Source organism: Rhamphochromis sp. 'chilingali' (assembly GCF_963969265.1).
Source record: "Rhamphochromis sp. 'chilingali' genome assembly, chromosome: 13".
NCBI classification, from domain to species: domain Eukaryota; kingdom Metazoa; phylum Chordata; class Actinopteri; order Cichliformes; family Cichlidae; genus Rhamphochromis; species Rhamphochromis sp. 'chilingali'.
This window is the reverse complement of record NC_137940.1, coordinates 7371988-7386243: the sequence shown is the minus strand read 5'-3', so window position 1 is coordinate 7386243 and position 14256 is coordinate 7371988. Positions and strand designations below refer to the sequence as shown.

The following is a 14256-nucleotide window of genomic DNA, read 5'->3' as shown; positions in this document are numbered from 1 at the left end:
TTACCTTTTCACACACTGTCCTTGGCTGAACAGTGACACAGCCTTAATATACCTTATTTATTTTATTAAAATATTTTCGTGTGAATTATTTGCTTTATATTCATTTTATACATGCTGGGCATGGTCATCATGCCAACTGTGTTTCATTGTTAATATCACTTTACAGGTTGTTGTCCTTGCTATTATTAATGTCAAATACTCTAAAGATAATTTCTACTGTAACTTTCCCTTTGTTCATCTTTATTTCGTACTTTTTATATTTATATCTACTCAGTGGGGTCTGTTTTCAACCCTTTTAAACTACTTCAAACTACTGTGATCTCTAGTTTTCACTTAATAAGGGATTATTAAGTTCTTCCTGATATGGGTGGTGCTGCAGATGCGGCTGCAGGAGTGAGTGATGGTTTACTAAAAGGATTGTGGGAACTGCACAGTGTCTCGTCTTCTGGTTTTACTAAACTGGCAGTTGAGTTCTGTTCTTCTGACTGTTTATATTTTGTTTTCTTAAATCTCTCAGTTTACAGACACTGTTTTTGTCCGGCGTCTGGACTTTTCTTTTCTCACCACTGCTCGTCAGCAGGAGTGAGTTTTAATTTCACTTGCTTGATTACCCATCTTATTTATGTATTTACTTATTTTTGTTTAAGTAATATATACACAATACAGCTGCTATCACCTTCGCTGGTATTAGAGACGAGAGTGGTTGCTCACACGCCCTTCTACTTTCGGACTATTTCCAAAAGCGGTGTGAACTTTACGAGACGGAACTCGACCGTTCTCTCAACTCACCAGCACGTCAGTGAATAGCAGTAAAAGAAAAACACAGTAGGAGCAGCTCAGTCTCTTATTGGACCGTGAAAATTCAGCTTGCTCCATTAATTAAAACAATACACACACACACACACATTCACATTCACAGCTTCGACGCGCGCGACCGGAACCCTTATAATAAGGGGAGCTCCCAGAGCTACTTACTCCCTAGACCCAGTCTAGACCCAGCTGGGGGAGCTACCCAGAGCTCCAAAGCTACCAGTCGACGAGCTTCCAAAGCTTCCAGTCGACGAGCTACGCTACCAGTCGACGAGCTCCCAGAGCTACCAGTCGACGAGCTACTTCCGCTATTTTAAATTCCCTGAATTTAAAATGCGCTTTTACGCAAGATTGTGTCAGTGTGTCTGTATCTACCTGGTCGGTGTCGCCGGGTCTGGTCCACCTCGATCGGGTCCCACCACCGTGGGTCGCTTTCTAAGACGTTGGCCAAGACCCGAATTTAACGCTCTTGGTCTTTTTCCACACACCTGGTGTGTGGGCTGTCGACAGGCGAACAACGTGGACTGGTCACGGAGATGGGACACGATGGAGGTGATCCGGCTGTCGAAGGACCAAGAAATGTTGGGGGAAAACTCTGTAAAAGATCCAGGAGAAATAAAGACACAATGAGACAAAGTTACTTTCTTTATCAAACGTGTACACGGGTGAGCTGCTAAGAACAACTCACACCATGCACAGTGGCTTGGTAATTTTTATAGGAAAGACAGTGAGAACAGGATAAGAAAATACAAAACAAATAAAATAAACAACTCCATATGTGGCGCTAGTCTCGTCAGCAGAGAGCTGGGAGAAGGCTGTGAGAGATAAAACAATCTAAAACAATATGTCCCAAAACAGTATGTCTTTGCTGAGAAAGTCTAAAAAGATAATTCTAAACTAATCTAACCATAGGCAAAGGGCAGACAAAAGGCATCTTTGTACATTTAAAAGAAGGTAAAGAAACATAGAATCATTTTTCCTGTAACAATATATATAATATTATTGCATGGTGTGCAAGAGCAGATTAATCAAAGAGCAGATGTAGTTGGTGAAAACTTTGGTAGATTTATTTTTAGAATGCGTTAACACAAAGATGTTCATTAACATGCAATACAAATCCAACGGAAGAAAATGCAGATCTGAATGAGTTAAAATCTGTGCAAAGTATTCTTGGGAGAAGCGCATTCAAACCAGGCCGCAACTGTTATGAAACTTTCATTTATTTGTAAATTGATAGCAAACTTTTTTTTAATATTCATCCTTATTAGCCCAAGCTCTGGAAAATGTTTCCCTACAACTTTGATCTTTCCAGACCCTCATCAGGCCAACAGTCATCAGGCCAACAGTCCATTCTCTCAACTCCAGCCAGGAGGGTCTGCAGGACATCGTGTAGCCATGCTGGAGTCGCTGAAAGCTGGCTTGGTAGGAGCAGATTATTGCCTAATTGTGCTTTTCAGAGTTGCTGTGAACTAGGGGTTGCAACAGGGCTGCATGGGGCCACAGCCGTGGACGCAGCACCGAAGGAATCCAACCTAGCAGGGTCTCATTGATTTGCTGAAGCAAAGGTCACCGCAGTTATGCATCTGTAGGCTGAATAATGGCCACCAGAGTGGCAGCACTGGGGTCAGATCACTCAGTTTGAGTCTCCAGTCACTTTCTTGTGGTCAACTTTTTTGGCTTTTGATCATTTATAGTGTGCGTGTATGTGTGTGTGAAAAGCAGCCTGCAGATCTCATTTCCAGTTTGGTTCATCCGCTTCCCTTTTTTCCATTATGCATGCTGAGACTGGATGATCCATCTCTCGCTCTGTTTTTCCCTCTCTCTCTTTCCCTGTATCTCCCCTCCAGCACTCCACCAGCCAACCCCTGCTATTTTCACCCCACACACATCCGTCGCTGCACTTATCCAGCCTCAGACGGCTGCTGGCTCGATAGCTAAACAGATTATCCAACAACAGAGCACCTCTCCTTCTCCCTCTCTTCCTCTCCCTCTCTCCATGCACTCTTCTAGCCGTGGGTCCTTAGAGGCGGAGGGGCCCTATTGAGCGGGGCCCAGGCTCTCCACTAGCCAGGCTCTTTATTGAGGCATCTATGGGGCTTTATGCTGCTAGCGCTCGGCCTTGCCCTCGCCATCATCAATCATCCTCGGCTCCAGGGCTGCTATCACTGCCCAGACAGACGGCCAATCACAGCCTTCCAGGAAGCTCTATAGGAGATGGAGAGAGAAGCAGAGGAGATGGCAAAAAAAAAAAAAAATAGAGAATCAGTGTGTTTCTGTTGCTGCCAGTCTGATTTGATTGACATCTTCTGTACCTTCTGGGTGAATGACAACAGTGGACTGTGTGATATTTGATTAGATCATGAACTAAGAGTGCGAGTCATGAAAGCACATATAACCATGTTAAAATAATAATTATAGAAGGCGCATTTGTCAGCAATATCAAAGCCTTTTATGACAGATCTATATTAATCTTGTAAGAGTTCAGTATAAAAAACATTGCAAACCTATAAATCCCAAAGGAGAAAAAGGCTATTCTGACAGATTAAAAAAAATCACTAATGAGTGCTGCAGCCGCACTGGAGGGTTCTATAGTAATAATGTGGGTTTATTTAAAGAAAAGTCAGGCAATTTGTATGTTAAAGCCGACTTTCCTCTTTTTCATCAAGCCTCAACAGTATGTTGAATTTCTACTTAAGGCTTAACTTTTTTAATAACGATTTCCCCCCCCCCCCTGTTCTTTCTTTTTTTGCCCCATCTCTTTCTCTCCGCAGCCCTGAGCTCTCATCCTGCTCCAGGAGGAATAGGCGGAATCTGATTACAGACCTATTTTACAGCAGACGCCGGGGCGCAATAAAGGGAGAGAGAGCACGGAAACGGGACTCGGCCCATCAATTAGATCTCTATTAGCAGCCAATGCAGACCTCACCTCAGGAAACGCCGGGGCTCTGAAATTAAACAATTCTTCAAGCTCGACAAGCCAGTCAGTTCTGTTGTATCTTTTAGAGGGAATGAGGGAGGGGAAGAGTCCTTACAAGAATGCACTATTAGCCTAAAATCATTAAAAGAAAATACGCTATATGAAAACAGAAATATAACCGTGGTGATAAAAGCAAAAAGAAAGATACAAACCTAAACCGAAAGTCGCTACTTATAAAGTAGAAACTATAAATTCTCATTTGAATAATAAATAATGTAGGAGGGCCATTGATGGGATTTTATATGAGCAGTAAACACGAAGGTAAAAACCACCCCAACAATGTCTGAGTAACATTACACGGCCTGTTATAGCCGAAAACATTGAAGTGAACAAAATCTTAAGTATTATATTGCAATATAAAAAATTACAGTCAGGTTTCCTTGTTACCTCTTCCTACAACCTCCTTCCGGTGTCATTAATCTCCAACTGCTGACCTGTTGCCCTGAGGCGGGACAATATGTCAATACTGGATAATTAGCCGCGGCATTAAGGCCATTTAGATAGAACACCTTCATGGGCTTCTGAATGACCATTAAATCAAAACGGCTTTTTGGGGAAATTAAAAGTTTTAGTCCACTCTAAAGATGCTGCGAGTCTGCACATAATTGAGTTTTAGTCAATGGGATGTGACATTTCCATGTTAATAGAGGTTTATTGGATGGGAGGGAGGGCAGGAATAGTGGACCAGCTCCCTATAGTTCCAGGCCAAAACCTCCTTTAAGTTTATGAGCACGCGTTTCATTTGTTACACTTAACCTGGTAAAATAAAGACCAATATTATCGGTATGATATGGCACCCGTTGGTGAACTTAATGTCTGTCTGTCACTCACTGTTTCGGCTTGAGTAGTTGAAAAATAACCTTCATGGCACTAGTGTAAAAATAGTTTTAACATTTTTCTTAAGCGTGCGTAATACTTATCGTTCTGGTAATAGTGGCCATTAAGCTACTTAAGTTTTACGTAAGTGTGGATCAGTTAAGATCTAGCCTGCTCTTAAGCCTTACAGATTTCCAGGGTTTGGGAAAATGCAGTCGCTTTTATAGCCTAATGATTTGTGGTGATTCATTTCTGGCATGATCTGACGCAAGACCATGAGTCCTCGCCTCACAATCTTCGCCTGTTTCTCAGTACTATGGCACGTATTTCTCTATTTGCTCAATCAAAGGATGGCCATTTATCATCGAGAAGGACAGCTTCGTATTTTCTACCTTGCCCGCTCGGTTCCAGGACCAAATTCAGCATTTTTATGGAAAACTGCAGTCATTTTGATTGATGAAATCCAAAGATGTCCAAAACAATCATGGAGATCCCCAACTGTGGCGCACCGGCGGGGTGCTCCAGTGTTGTCATTGTTCCGCAGAAAGAAAGGAGCGCGTCCGGAGAACACCAGGGGAAAAATCACGATTTTCAGTTCAAAAGGCCCAGAAAAGCAGCATTTCTTTACAGGCAGTGGGAAAGTGCAGGAAAACCTTTTTCCACTTGCAGACGAAAACAATACTTGCTTGGCTTTTTCCTCCTGATGCATTCAGCTATAAAGACATGGTCTAATAGAAACAGGCCAGAATAATGAATTGATTATTTTACTGTGAGGGGTGATGTTATTTGTGTCTGAGCCAGCTGAATGGCTGGTGCAACACATCCCCCTGAAGTCATCCGATTTGCGCATACAGGCTCATTGTGTGTCATGTAGCTGCGAAAAGTAAAATAACTTTTCCTTAAAAGCGATTTCACATAGCCTTTATTTACCCGCGCTTGTCTTGTTTGCTGTGATTCATAATGTCACAAGAAATGTCACCTGTCTGGCCTAATTGCCACCTTCTGTTATTAATACCAGGAGTGTGACTCCCTTTTGCACCCGTGGATATAAGCCTATATTGCGTACTTAATACAGCGTCACCCAAAGGGAGATTCAATAAATCTCCCTTTAACGGCGTTTCCCCTCAAAACTCCTTCAGGCGAGTGGAGGCCGTGTCAAGATTGCGATTGTGCGCCAGTGCTTAGGACCAGCTGCTCCCAGGACAGACAAGCCCTTGTCAATTAGGCGGTGACAAGCAGGTCCTCCAACTGCCTGCAGGCGCTCCACTAGCCAGCAGTGTACAGTCCCTGCAATTAGTATCAATTTCTGTCGAGACCTCCTTGGAGCGCGCAGACACAGGCTGGGTAAATGGCCAAACATTGTCCAAATAACACCAAGAGCCACAAATGACAACGTGTAATGGGCCCAGTGTTAACCGCACGGCGCGCTGCAGAGAAAGAAAAACGTTTGAATTTAGGAAGAGCGGGACATAAACCCAGGATAGCTTTCACATAAACGCACAAACCTTTCGCTTATGACCGCCTTATTGCCTATAATTACCGTTACTATTTGCGTTGCTGCAGTTTACCCCAGGCACTGTTTATATTGGTGGAAGAATGACAACATTATTAAATATTTAATCGGAATAATCTTGTTAACTAATCACTTCTCTGGCAGGCGATGCATTCATTAATCAGTCTAATGAATAAACACAAAAATATGTTGCATGAACATTTTGCATTGCTGCGAAAGCACTTTCTGGTTTAAATGTTGCTGGTATTAGCAATTCATAGATACTTACCGCTGTTAGACTGCAGATCGCTTTTATTTATTTATTTATTTACTGCACTAAGAAAAAAGCTGCAAATTTCTAACTACTGACTTTCAAATGATCAAACACAATGCTATTAGACCTGGGGTCTTTCCTCCCTTAATTACGATGGCAAAAGTTACAGCGTGGGTCTACCAGGTTGTTAACCTCTGTATTTGATGCCTTATTTAAACATATTAATACTTCACTGATAAATTGTATGGTTCTTGTCTATAGTTATTAGCATTAATACGTTTTACGAGTCAGTAATTAACACAGATTATCTACAGACTGTTCTCCCCAGTCAGGTAGTTTTCATCACCTGCCAACTGCCAGCATCTCATTATTAGTGGAATATAACTAATTTATAAAGCATTAACAGATGCTTTCTTTACCTTTGAACCAATGTACAACTTGGCTCTTTGCTTAAGCCAAACCGTTAGTTTTGATCCTACAAGTAAATAAATGTCAGAACAGCACTGTCACAACACTGACAACCCATAGAAGGATTGCTCACCAAGCCCCCTTTGTAAATGGTGTCACCGCAAGCAGCTGGTGGTGACATTCCCGGGCCTTGGACGCTGCCCTTTGCCCTCTGTGGGGGTTGGACTCCGGACAGGGCGGTCCAGCCATCTACACAGCTTCGTGATAGCTCGGGTCAGCAGGGCCAAGTTTCCAGCGGGGGAAGTTGGGGGAAAGTAGGCGAACAAAAACCCCGAAGCTCACCAGGCCAGTGGGATCATTAGTATGAACGTTTGTTTAACTAATTAGCAAGCTGGGCAACCAGAGGGAGGCTTGTATAGACGACATGGACGTCATATATGGCAAAGGTACGGGCATCCGTCACTCTGATTCAACAGAGGATGAATGCAGTTTGGATGATGTGGATGGAGCACACAAATCCAGCCAAGACTGCGTGGATAGTGAGCATCAAAGATCAGATAATAATCCGTCACATCGGCCAAATTATGATGCTCGGACAGTCCGTCCACTCTGTTTTATAGCAAATTAAAGAGTGTGCAACATTTAAGGGACTGACTCCATCCGTTGGCGAACAATGCGTGTTTTTTTTTTTCGACGGAAGATTTTACTGCAGAGTTCAAAGTACAGGATGAGGACAGGGCAGCGCACTGAAGTTCAAGAACAGTGCAAACAGCACATGCCAACAAAAGGAGCCACTGAGCATTCAGCTATGGCAGAGCAGAAGAAGTTGGTGGGGAGGAGGCTGCGGGTCCCGCGTTAAATATGGGAAAGTTTGGGGAACGAGGTCGGCAGGTCAAGAAAAGTCAACAAGAGAGCAGTCTTGATGACAGAAGGAATTTAATATCAAAAATACATAAATCTTCAAGTGAGGGCAGGCGCATAATGGGCACAATGGAGGCGAGTGTTAGAGTCAACACAGATTTGTTGGCGATTAAATGAATCAGGCCAAGTTGTTAACATTTAACACAAAACGTTGGCACTAGAATAGAGGTTGAGCGGGATGGAAGGGGGTTTCCTGGCTGGAGCAGAACTGTCAGGGCGTGCAGAAAGACAGCCAATGTGCAGCGACAGATCTGGCGCAAGACTGCACATTTTGTGCGTTTGATATTATGCAGCAGCTTCGTTATTTTAAATTTGAACAAATAATTCCAATTTAAGTTATATGAGTGTTCTTAGACGATTTGCTGATCATTTGTGCCGAGTTGTTGGTGCGCAATTACACACTAAGTTTTAAGAATTGGGTGACTTATCGCGCGTTAAGATAAACCCACCTCAGTTTGTTGAATCATATGTCACTGCAAGGATATCGGTCATCTCGAACAATAGGTATTAATCTTCCCATGGTGTAGGAAATAAGCCTACATTTGTCTCCACTTCCCTTCTGACTGCTGTGCTACACTGGACGCAGCGCTGAGAACTCTGTCTGACCTTCGCCCTCGCCCCTGCAAAGCCCTGCAAGTTCCCCGGCAGTCGCAAACAACTCTGAATTCCATAATTCTTCACGAAAAGGCACTATTAGGGAAAAATCCTTCCTTTTTGACAATTTAATAGTGCAAACTAATCATCTGGTTGACACGGGCCATTCATCTCCGTACAGGCAGACAAAGACAAGGCCTTTTCCATAGGTTTGTCTGGATCCTGGAGTCAGACCAGCCTCTATTTTGAGATCAAGTGCACAATAAAAGCATTGTGACTGCTTAATGGCTATGTTTGCGAAGCCACCCAAAACCCAGTGTATTAAATGCATTTTTTGTAAAGAATGAAAAATAGGCAAACGTGGACAAAAGGCCGCAGAACTGACAATAAACCTGTTTCCACGAGAAACCGAATGGTATAAAACTTTGTTTGGGTGCTTAAAGCAATCAAAACACGAAATAAAAGAAAAGATTGGGGATAAAAACTGGGCGCCACAAAATTGCTTAAACGCCTCAAGTTATGAATTCGTTTCTGAATCAATTTAGCGGTGCAGGCATTTTCCAAACATCCTCTTGCGGGAGTAACAAGACAGGGAAATTGATCCGGTGAGACCTCACCTCTCGGTGCGCCTCAATAAAAGAGACATCAGCCTCTCTTGACGACTGTATAATTTTTAATATATATGCAATAAATGTTCAATTTGTTTCCAGAAATGACGGGAAATAATAACGTCAAATTTTAAAGCCATCCATTACAACCAAACAATGCTCATGCATAGGTGCTCTAGCGCAGAGTGCTTTGATTAATTCGCATTTTGATTGTGTTTGATAAAGCAATAACGTTACGGCGCTCGACTCTGGACCATTTTACACTCCTGGAAAACAAATACGATGGTGGCTGAGTTTTGATTAAAAAATATATGTATTTCAGGATCATTTCTGAAGCCAACAGATCCTCTTTTAAAGGCTTTACTGCTTGTTGTCCGGGTGGAATCTGATAAACTTCAAGAAACCCTAGGAGTGAATTTCCATGGAAATTAAGTAAATCCAATATGAAGAAACAATCTGATTGGTGTCACAGTCCTCGATTTCTGTGGTCATTAAGTGAGCAGTCACAACACCCTTCAACAGAATCTAGTTATAAATTCTGTTTTAGGGGTTGTTATTAGCAGTAAATTCATCAAGATCTTAAATAAACTAAACTTCAAAATAGTAATAGTAAACAGGCTGATTTGTTAGAAAATACATAAAAAAAATAGCCATGTGCTGTTTAAATTGTCTTCCACTCCAGACTCATACAGTCCAATAACATCGCAAATATATGATTTAGCCTGTTACATAAATAACATTTTTAAAAAATGGTGCCATAGACACATAGCTACTTTCAATACCAGTATATTTAACACCTAATAAGTACCTACAGAAATGATGAAATGGCAACTCATGCTATATTATAAAAAGTCTCTTGGGGAAAAAAAGGGCAGAGACAATTCAGTTTTTGTGGCATAATAAATGTCCCTTTAGAAATTTGATTCAGCCAGGTTACAGTCCATGCATGGATATGTTCAGATGCAGGAAGTCCAGGTAGAAGGGGGCTGAGGTCCCAGATCACTGCAGACCTTGACACAAAGTGCATTAAGTTGGCTGATCTCTCTCAAACCATTTGATTAATTCACTCCCATTCAAAACCAAGCGAGCAAGGAGTGGAGGGACGTGACCAATGACATAATAGGTTCTGTCAAACAGCCTTGCAGAACGCCCAGACCATTTGTGGTGACAATCCTGATGCCATCAGTTCCATTATAGAACCCCCATTCAAGCCACAAACAAACATGGCTTTACTTCCAAAAAAGGGGAAAAGTCAGCTTTCTGGTAGATCCCTTTTTGCTTTTTATCTCAATAGATTTTGGCTCAGTGCTAAGCGTGGACACCAGATACCCTGACTGATCAGTAAATAATATACACTGATCAAAAAGAAAGACAAAAACCAGACCTATGTGCATCTATGCAAATTGCTCTAATTTCATATAATGTGAGCTATAATATCGATAGATGTACGTTAGACTTTAAAAAGAAATAAGGGCTCACATAATACATTTAAAATGGCTACACAATACAGTATGATTGTACACATCTCCCCTGTTACAGGAAGATAAATCTATTTAACGTTTTACCTTCCAAACAAGTTCATTTTCATTTGCCTTAAGTGTTCTGTGATCATTATGTCAATCAAAGCCAACATGTCAGGGAAGGTTTTATTTCTGAGCACTTGCATAAAAAAGGCTGGCATGAAAAAAGATTTCAGAGATTTTGCAAAATGTGATAAAACAGTTTTTAGTGTGTAAACACATACAGCAGCAGACAGTAATGGCCATCACAAACTGAGGGTCGTTACAAATGTAATGAAGAAAACACACTACATGTAAACAACAGACAAAAATGTGGTACAACTGGAGCCACTTGTCTGTTAAACAGTAGATCACATCTCCTCCAAAAGTGTTTAGCTCAAATAAATATTCCAGGTCTAAATCTCCAACAAGATGGTCCAATATCAGGAGTCAACATGCTGTTTTTGTCATTTTGCCTTATATAAGAGCAGCCTGTTAAAGCAATAATGTGTAAGATGACCACTTGCAGGATATCTTTTGAAAATTGTGCATGGTCTAATAAAATTAAGGGATAATTTGTATAACCTAAAATATTTAATCAAAAACATTTTAGTGTGCTGTTTTCTATCTTTTGTGAAAAAAAAATATTAAGATTGTAAGAGAACCCTAATCCAAATAAAATCTGCCAAGAGAACAAAGTATATTTTAACCAGCTGACAGAAGTGAAAACAGGCACAGCAAACTCAAATAAATAACTTAAATAACTGACAAGTTACTGCAGGTAAACGGGTATGTAAATATTTGTCTTTCCTTTAGCCTTGGGGGAGATCTGGTACGCGTCTGACTTTATTCCGGCTTTCTTTGGGAGTTTTAAAGCAGTTCAAATGTTTTTTTTCCAACGCGTGATTGGATAAAAATTAAGCAAAAACATTCATTTGTATAAATTGTACAACTTCACTTTTTAAACCTGAAGATATAAAGATATCATTCGGCCTCATCAGTTCGCCTAGAGGTTTCACACCCACCATTAATCACTGCAGTCATCGTGAAATAAGCTTGAAACGCATTCTTTGAGAAAAAAGGCCAGAGTCTGTTGATAACTCGTTTTATTGTTCTTTTAACCAGTCTGAGGGAAATTCACCGTGTCCTTCTTTTCCTCCCTATCAAACCAACTCTCTCTTAACATCTTCTTCCTCGCTTGTCCCGATTTTCATCCCCTTCCACGCCCTGTTTGTTTTGTCCGAATAGATTCAGAGACTAAGATGGAGCCACTACAAGCGCATTCCTTTAAGCATACACGACTGTTTATTTCTTTAAGAAGCTTTTCGCTTTGGTCTGTCACTCACACTCCTTTCTTTTTTCCCTTCTTTTTTCTCTCGAAAACTGTTGAAGAAGCTTTGAAGGAAAAGATTAAAAGCGGAATAAAGTGAGTGCGTAATGCGTAAAAGGGTGTTTCTTTAGATCAAAGACAATAGATATTGTTCTGCTGAAGTCAATTTCTGTAAGTATAATACTTGCATCGTTTTCCCTGTTACTGATAGTCGTACGTGTCCTCGGACGATAAATAACCTCAATAACACTTAAAAATCGAAATTTAAGTACAGTTTAAAAAAGAAAAAGAAAAAGAAAAAAATGAAAAAACAGATTGAAGGGCCCCACATTATGAAGGCAAGACAATTTCAAAGCTTATCATTACTTTGGCTGGCTTCCGGATTGTTTATTTTAGATTTTATTTTACTTTATTTTATTTAAACGCAGACTTACGCTGTTTGTGTTCTATTATATTTTTTTCTTACTTTTTAGGAAAAAAAATCGTGTCATATTTTAAGTTCTGGGCTCCTAACCCACAGAACTCGACCCACAGAAAAGGAAAAAATCGAGTAAATTATTCGAAACTGCGAGTTTGTTGATGCTGGTGTTTGATCTCAAGGGGTTTCTAATCATTAAAATGTTTAAAGGCAGTCTGGCTTTCTAAAAGCCAAAATCGTGATAAATATAAAACAGTAATGATATATATTTGTCCCATTTGCTTTCAAACGATAATGTTGAGATTTCAATAACCTTCACCTTTAGAAAGCTTCCTCAGCTGGTTCTCATCCACCCAGCAGCAATGCGGGACTTATACTGGTATCATTAACGTCCCCGAAGTCCCACATTTCTGCAAAAAAACATCGACATTATAATTTTTGTGACATATTTCTCTCTGCGAAACTTATCAAATACCCGCTCCATTCTTCCGTGGGAGCTCGGCCAAATTAAAAGTTGGCCACATAATGTTCTCTCATTTAAATTCTCACCTTGAGCTCTCTAGTGACTGGTAATGGTCCGAGAGGAGCTGACACCTAAAAAAAATCATCAAGGTCTAGTCTCAGTGTACGCTATCGTTCGGAGAGTTCTGTCATGCCCAAAGAAGAAGAAAAAAGATAAAATAGTAATAACGTTTTGAAGCAGGCAGGCAGAATCATCAATTAAACATAGAAAATGCATGCAAGGCAGGGCGCTGCAGCCTTACTTACTCTGTGCTGTGCTGAGTCTCCGCAGTTTAATTACAAGCCCTAATTTCCGATCGCAGATAGTGTCAAAAATCTGCGACTATTTCTCAGAGATTCCCTTTAACAAGTGGAAACTTAGTGTCCTCCTGCACCATTTTATACATGATGAGCCGTCAGTAATGGGATTATTAAACAAAAACGTTTCAGGCGCTGGCGTTAACCTTTTTTAATGCCTAATTAGGTTTTGCAAAGAAATAATTAGATTCTACAGTGCTTACACTGCCTATATTTTCAAATGGCATCTGCAGCAAACACATCATCCTGCGACACTCGTGCCAATAATCTGCGGACATATGCGCCACAGCAGCAGTCAGATGCAAGATTTTAAAACATGATGGGACCAAATAAGGTGCACTTAAAGCTAAAATAATTTTCAGCACATGCTATAGGCCAACCTGCAGCAGAAGGATGCTCTGGTCGACTGCGCCCCCTTGTGGTAGTAGATTTAAGGTTCACCATTACTGAAGGAGATTGATTAAAGGGAAAAAATAAATTCGATATTGTTATTGTCTAATAAAAAGCCCAGTAAACCTAAAATTTTTAATCCAAGCAGTACCGTTTCTGAGCAGTGCTAAGGCTAAAATAAATAAATACCACTGAAAAGAGCTCTGTGAGGACCATAATATGGGCGTTGACTTTGACGCAGGCGCAGTTTTTCCTTTAAACGGGCATAAGAGGTGCTTTTTAACAACACCAATATCGTTACTAATTTTAGATAACGTTAGACTTCCATCTCCTAATTGTCTTGTTATGACATATAACATTTATAACATTTTTTTGCACATGTCGAGGAGCGTGTCAGGCTACATTTCACTGTGTGTTATACTTGTATAACTATGCATGTGACAAATAAAGAACCTTGAACCTTGAATATCTTTGGTGCCAGACAGCAAAATGGACAATAAAGATGTATCCTCTATATGGGGAATAAATAAACAAAAATAAGTTATTATCTCTTTCTATTCATAGAAAAAATAAATAGAAAATTATTAAATTAAACAAAATATTTTTTTTATTTTTTTTTATTGTTAAAAGATACACACTGCGTTTGAAGTACTTCTAATCTTTCGCTTCGTGGTTTACCCTTCTCTTCATGCTATGTTCCTAGCTTTCCATGTTCATGTCACCTCTGAATATTTCGATTTTGTGTATATCACTAACGTAAAACTGCTTTTAATGTTTTCGTTTTTGGTTATCATGTTCTGTGCGAAACCTATGTAGTTTTTGATTTATTACAGCTGTTTATATTATATATCCTTTTTTATTATTCACTGTTCTTTAATTTCGAGTTTGAGCTTTCAGTAT

At 40.4% G+C, this 14256-nt stretch overlaps 1 long non-coding RNA gene across 1 annotated transcript; it reads right to left on the bottom strand.

The window, feature by feature from the left end:
• Positions 1-2223: 2223 nt before the first annotated feature.
• Positions 2224-13125, bottom strand: LOC308408544. Its single transcript, XR_013973797.1, has 4 exons — positions 12916-13125; positions 12697-12794; positions 12467-12557; positions 2224-3015 (listed from the first exon to the last, which is right to left on the bottom strand). It is a non-coding gene; the product is annotated as an uncharacterized lncRNA (long non-coding RNA).
• Positions 13126-14256: the final 1131 nt, after the last annotated feature.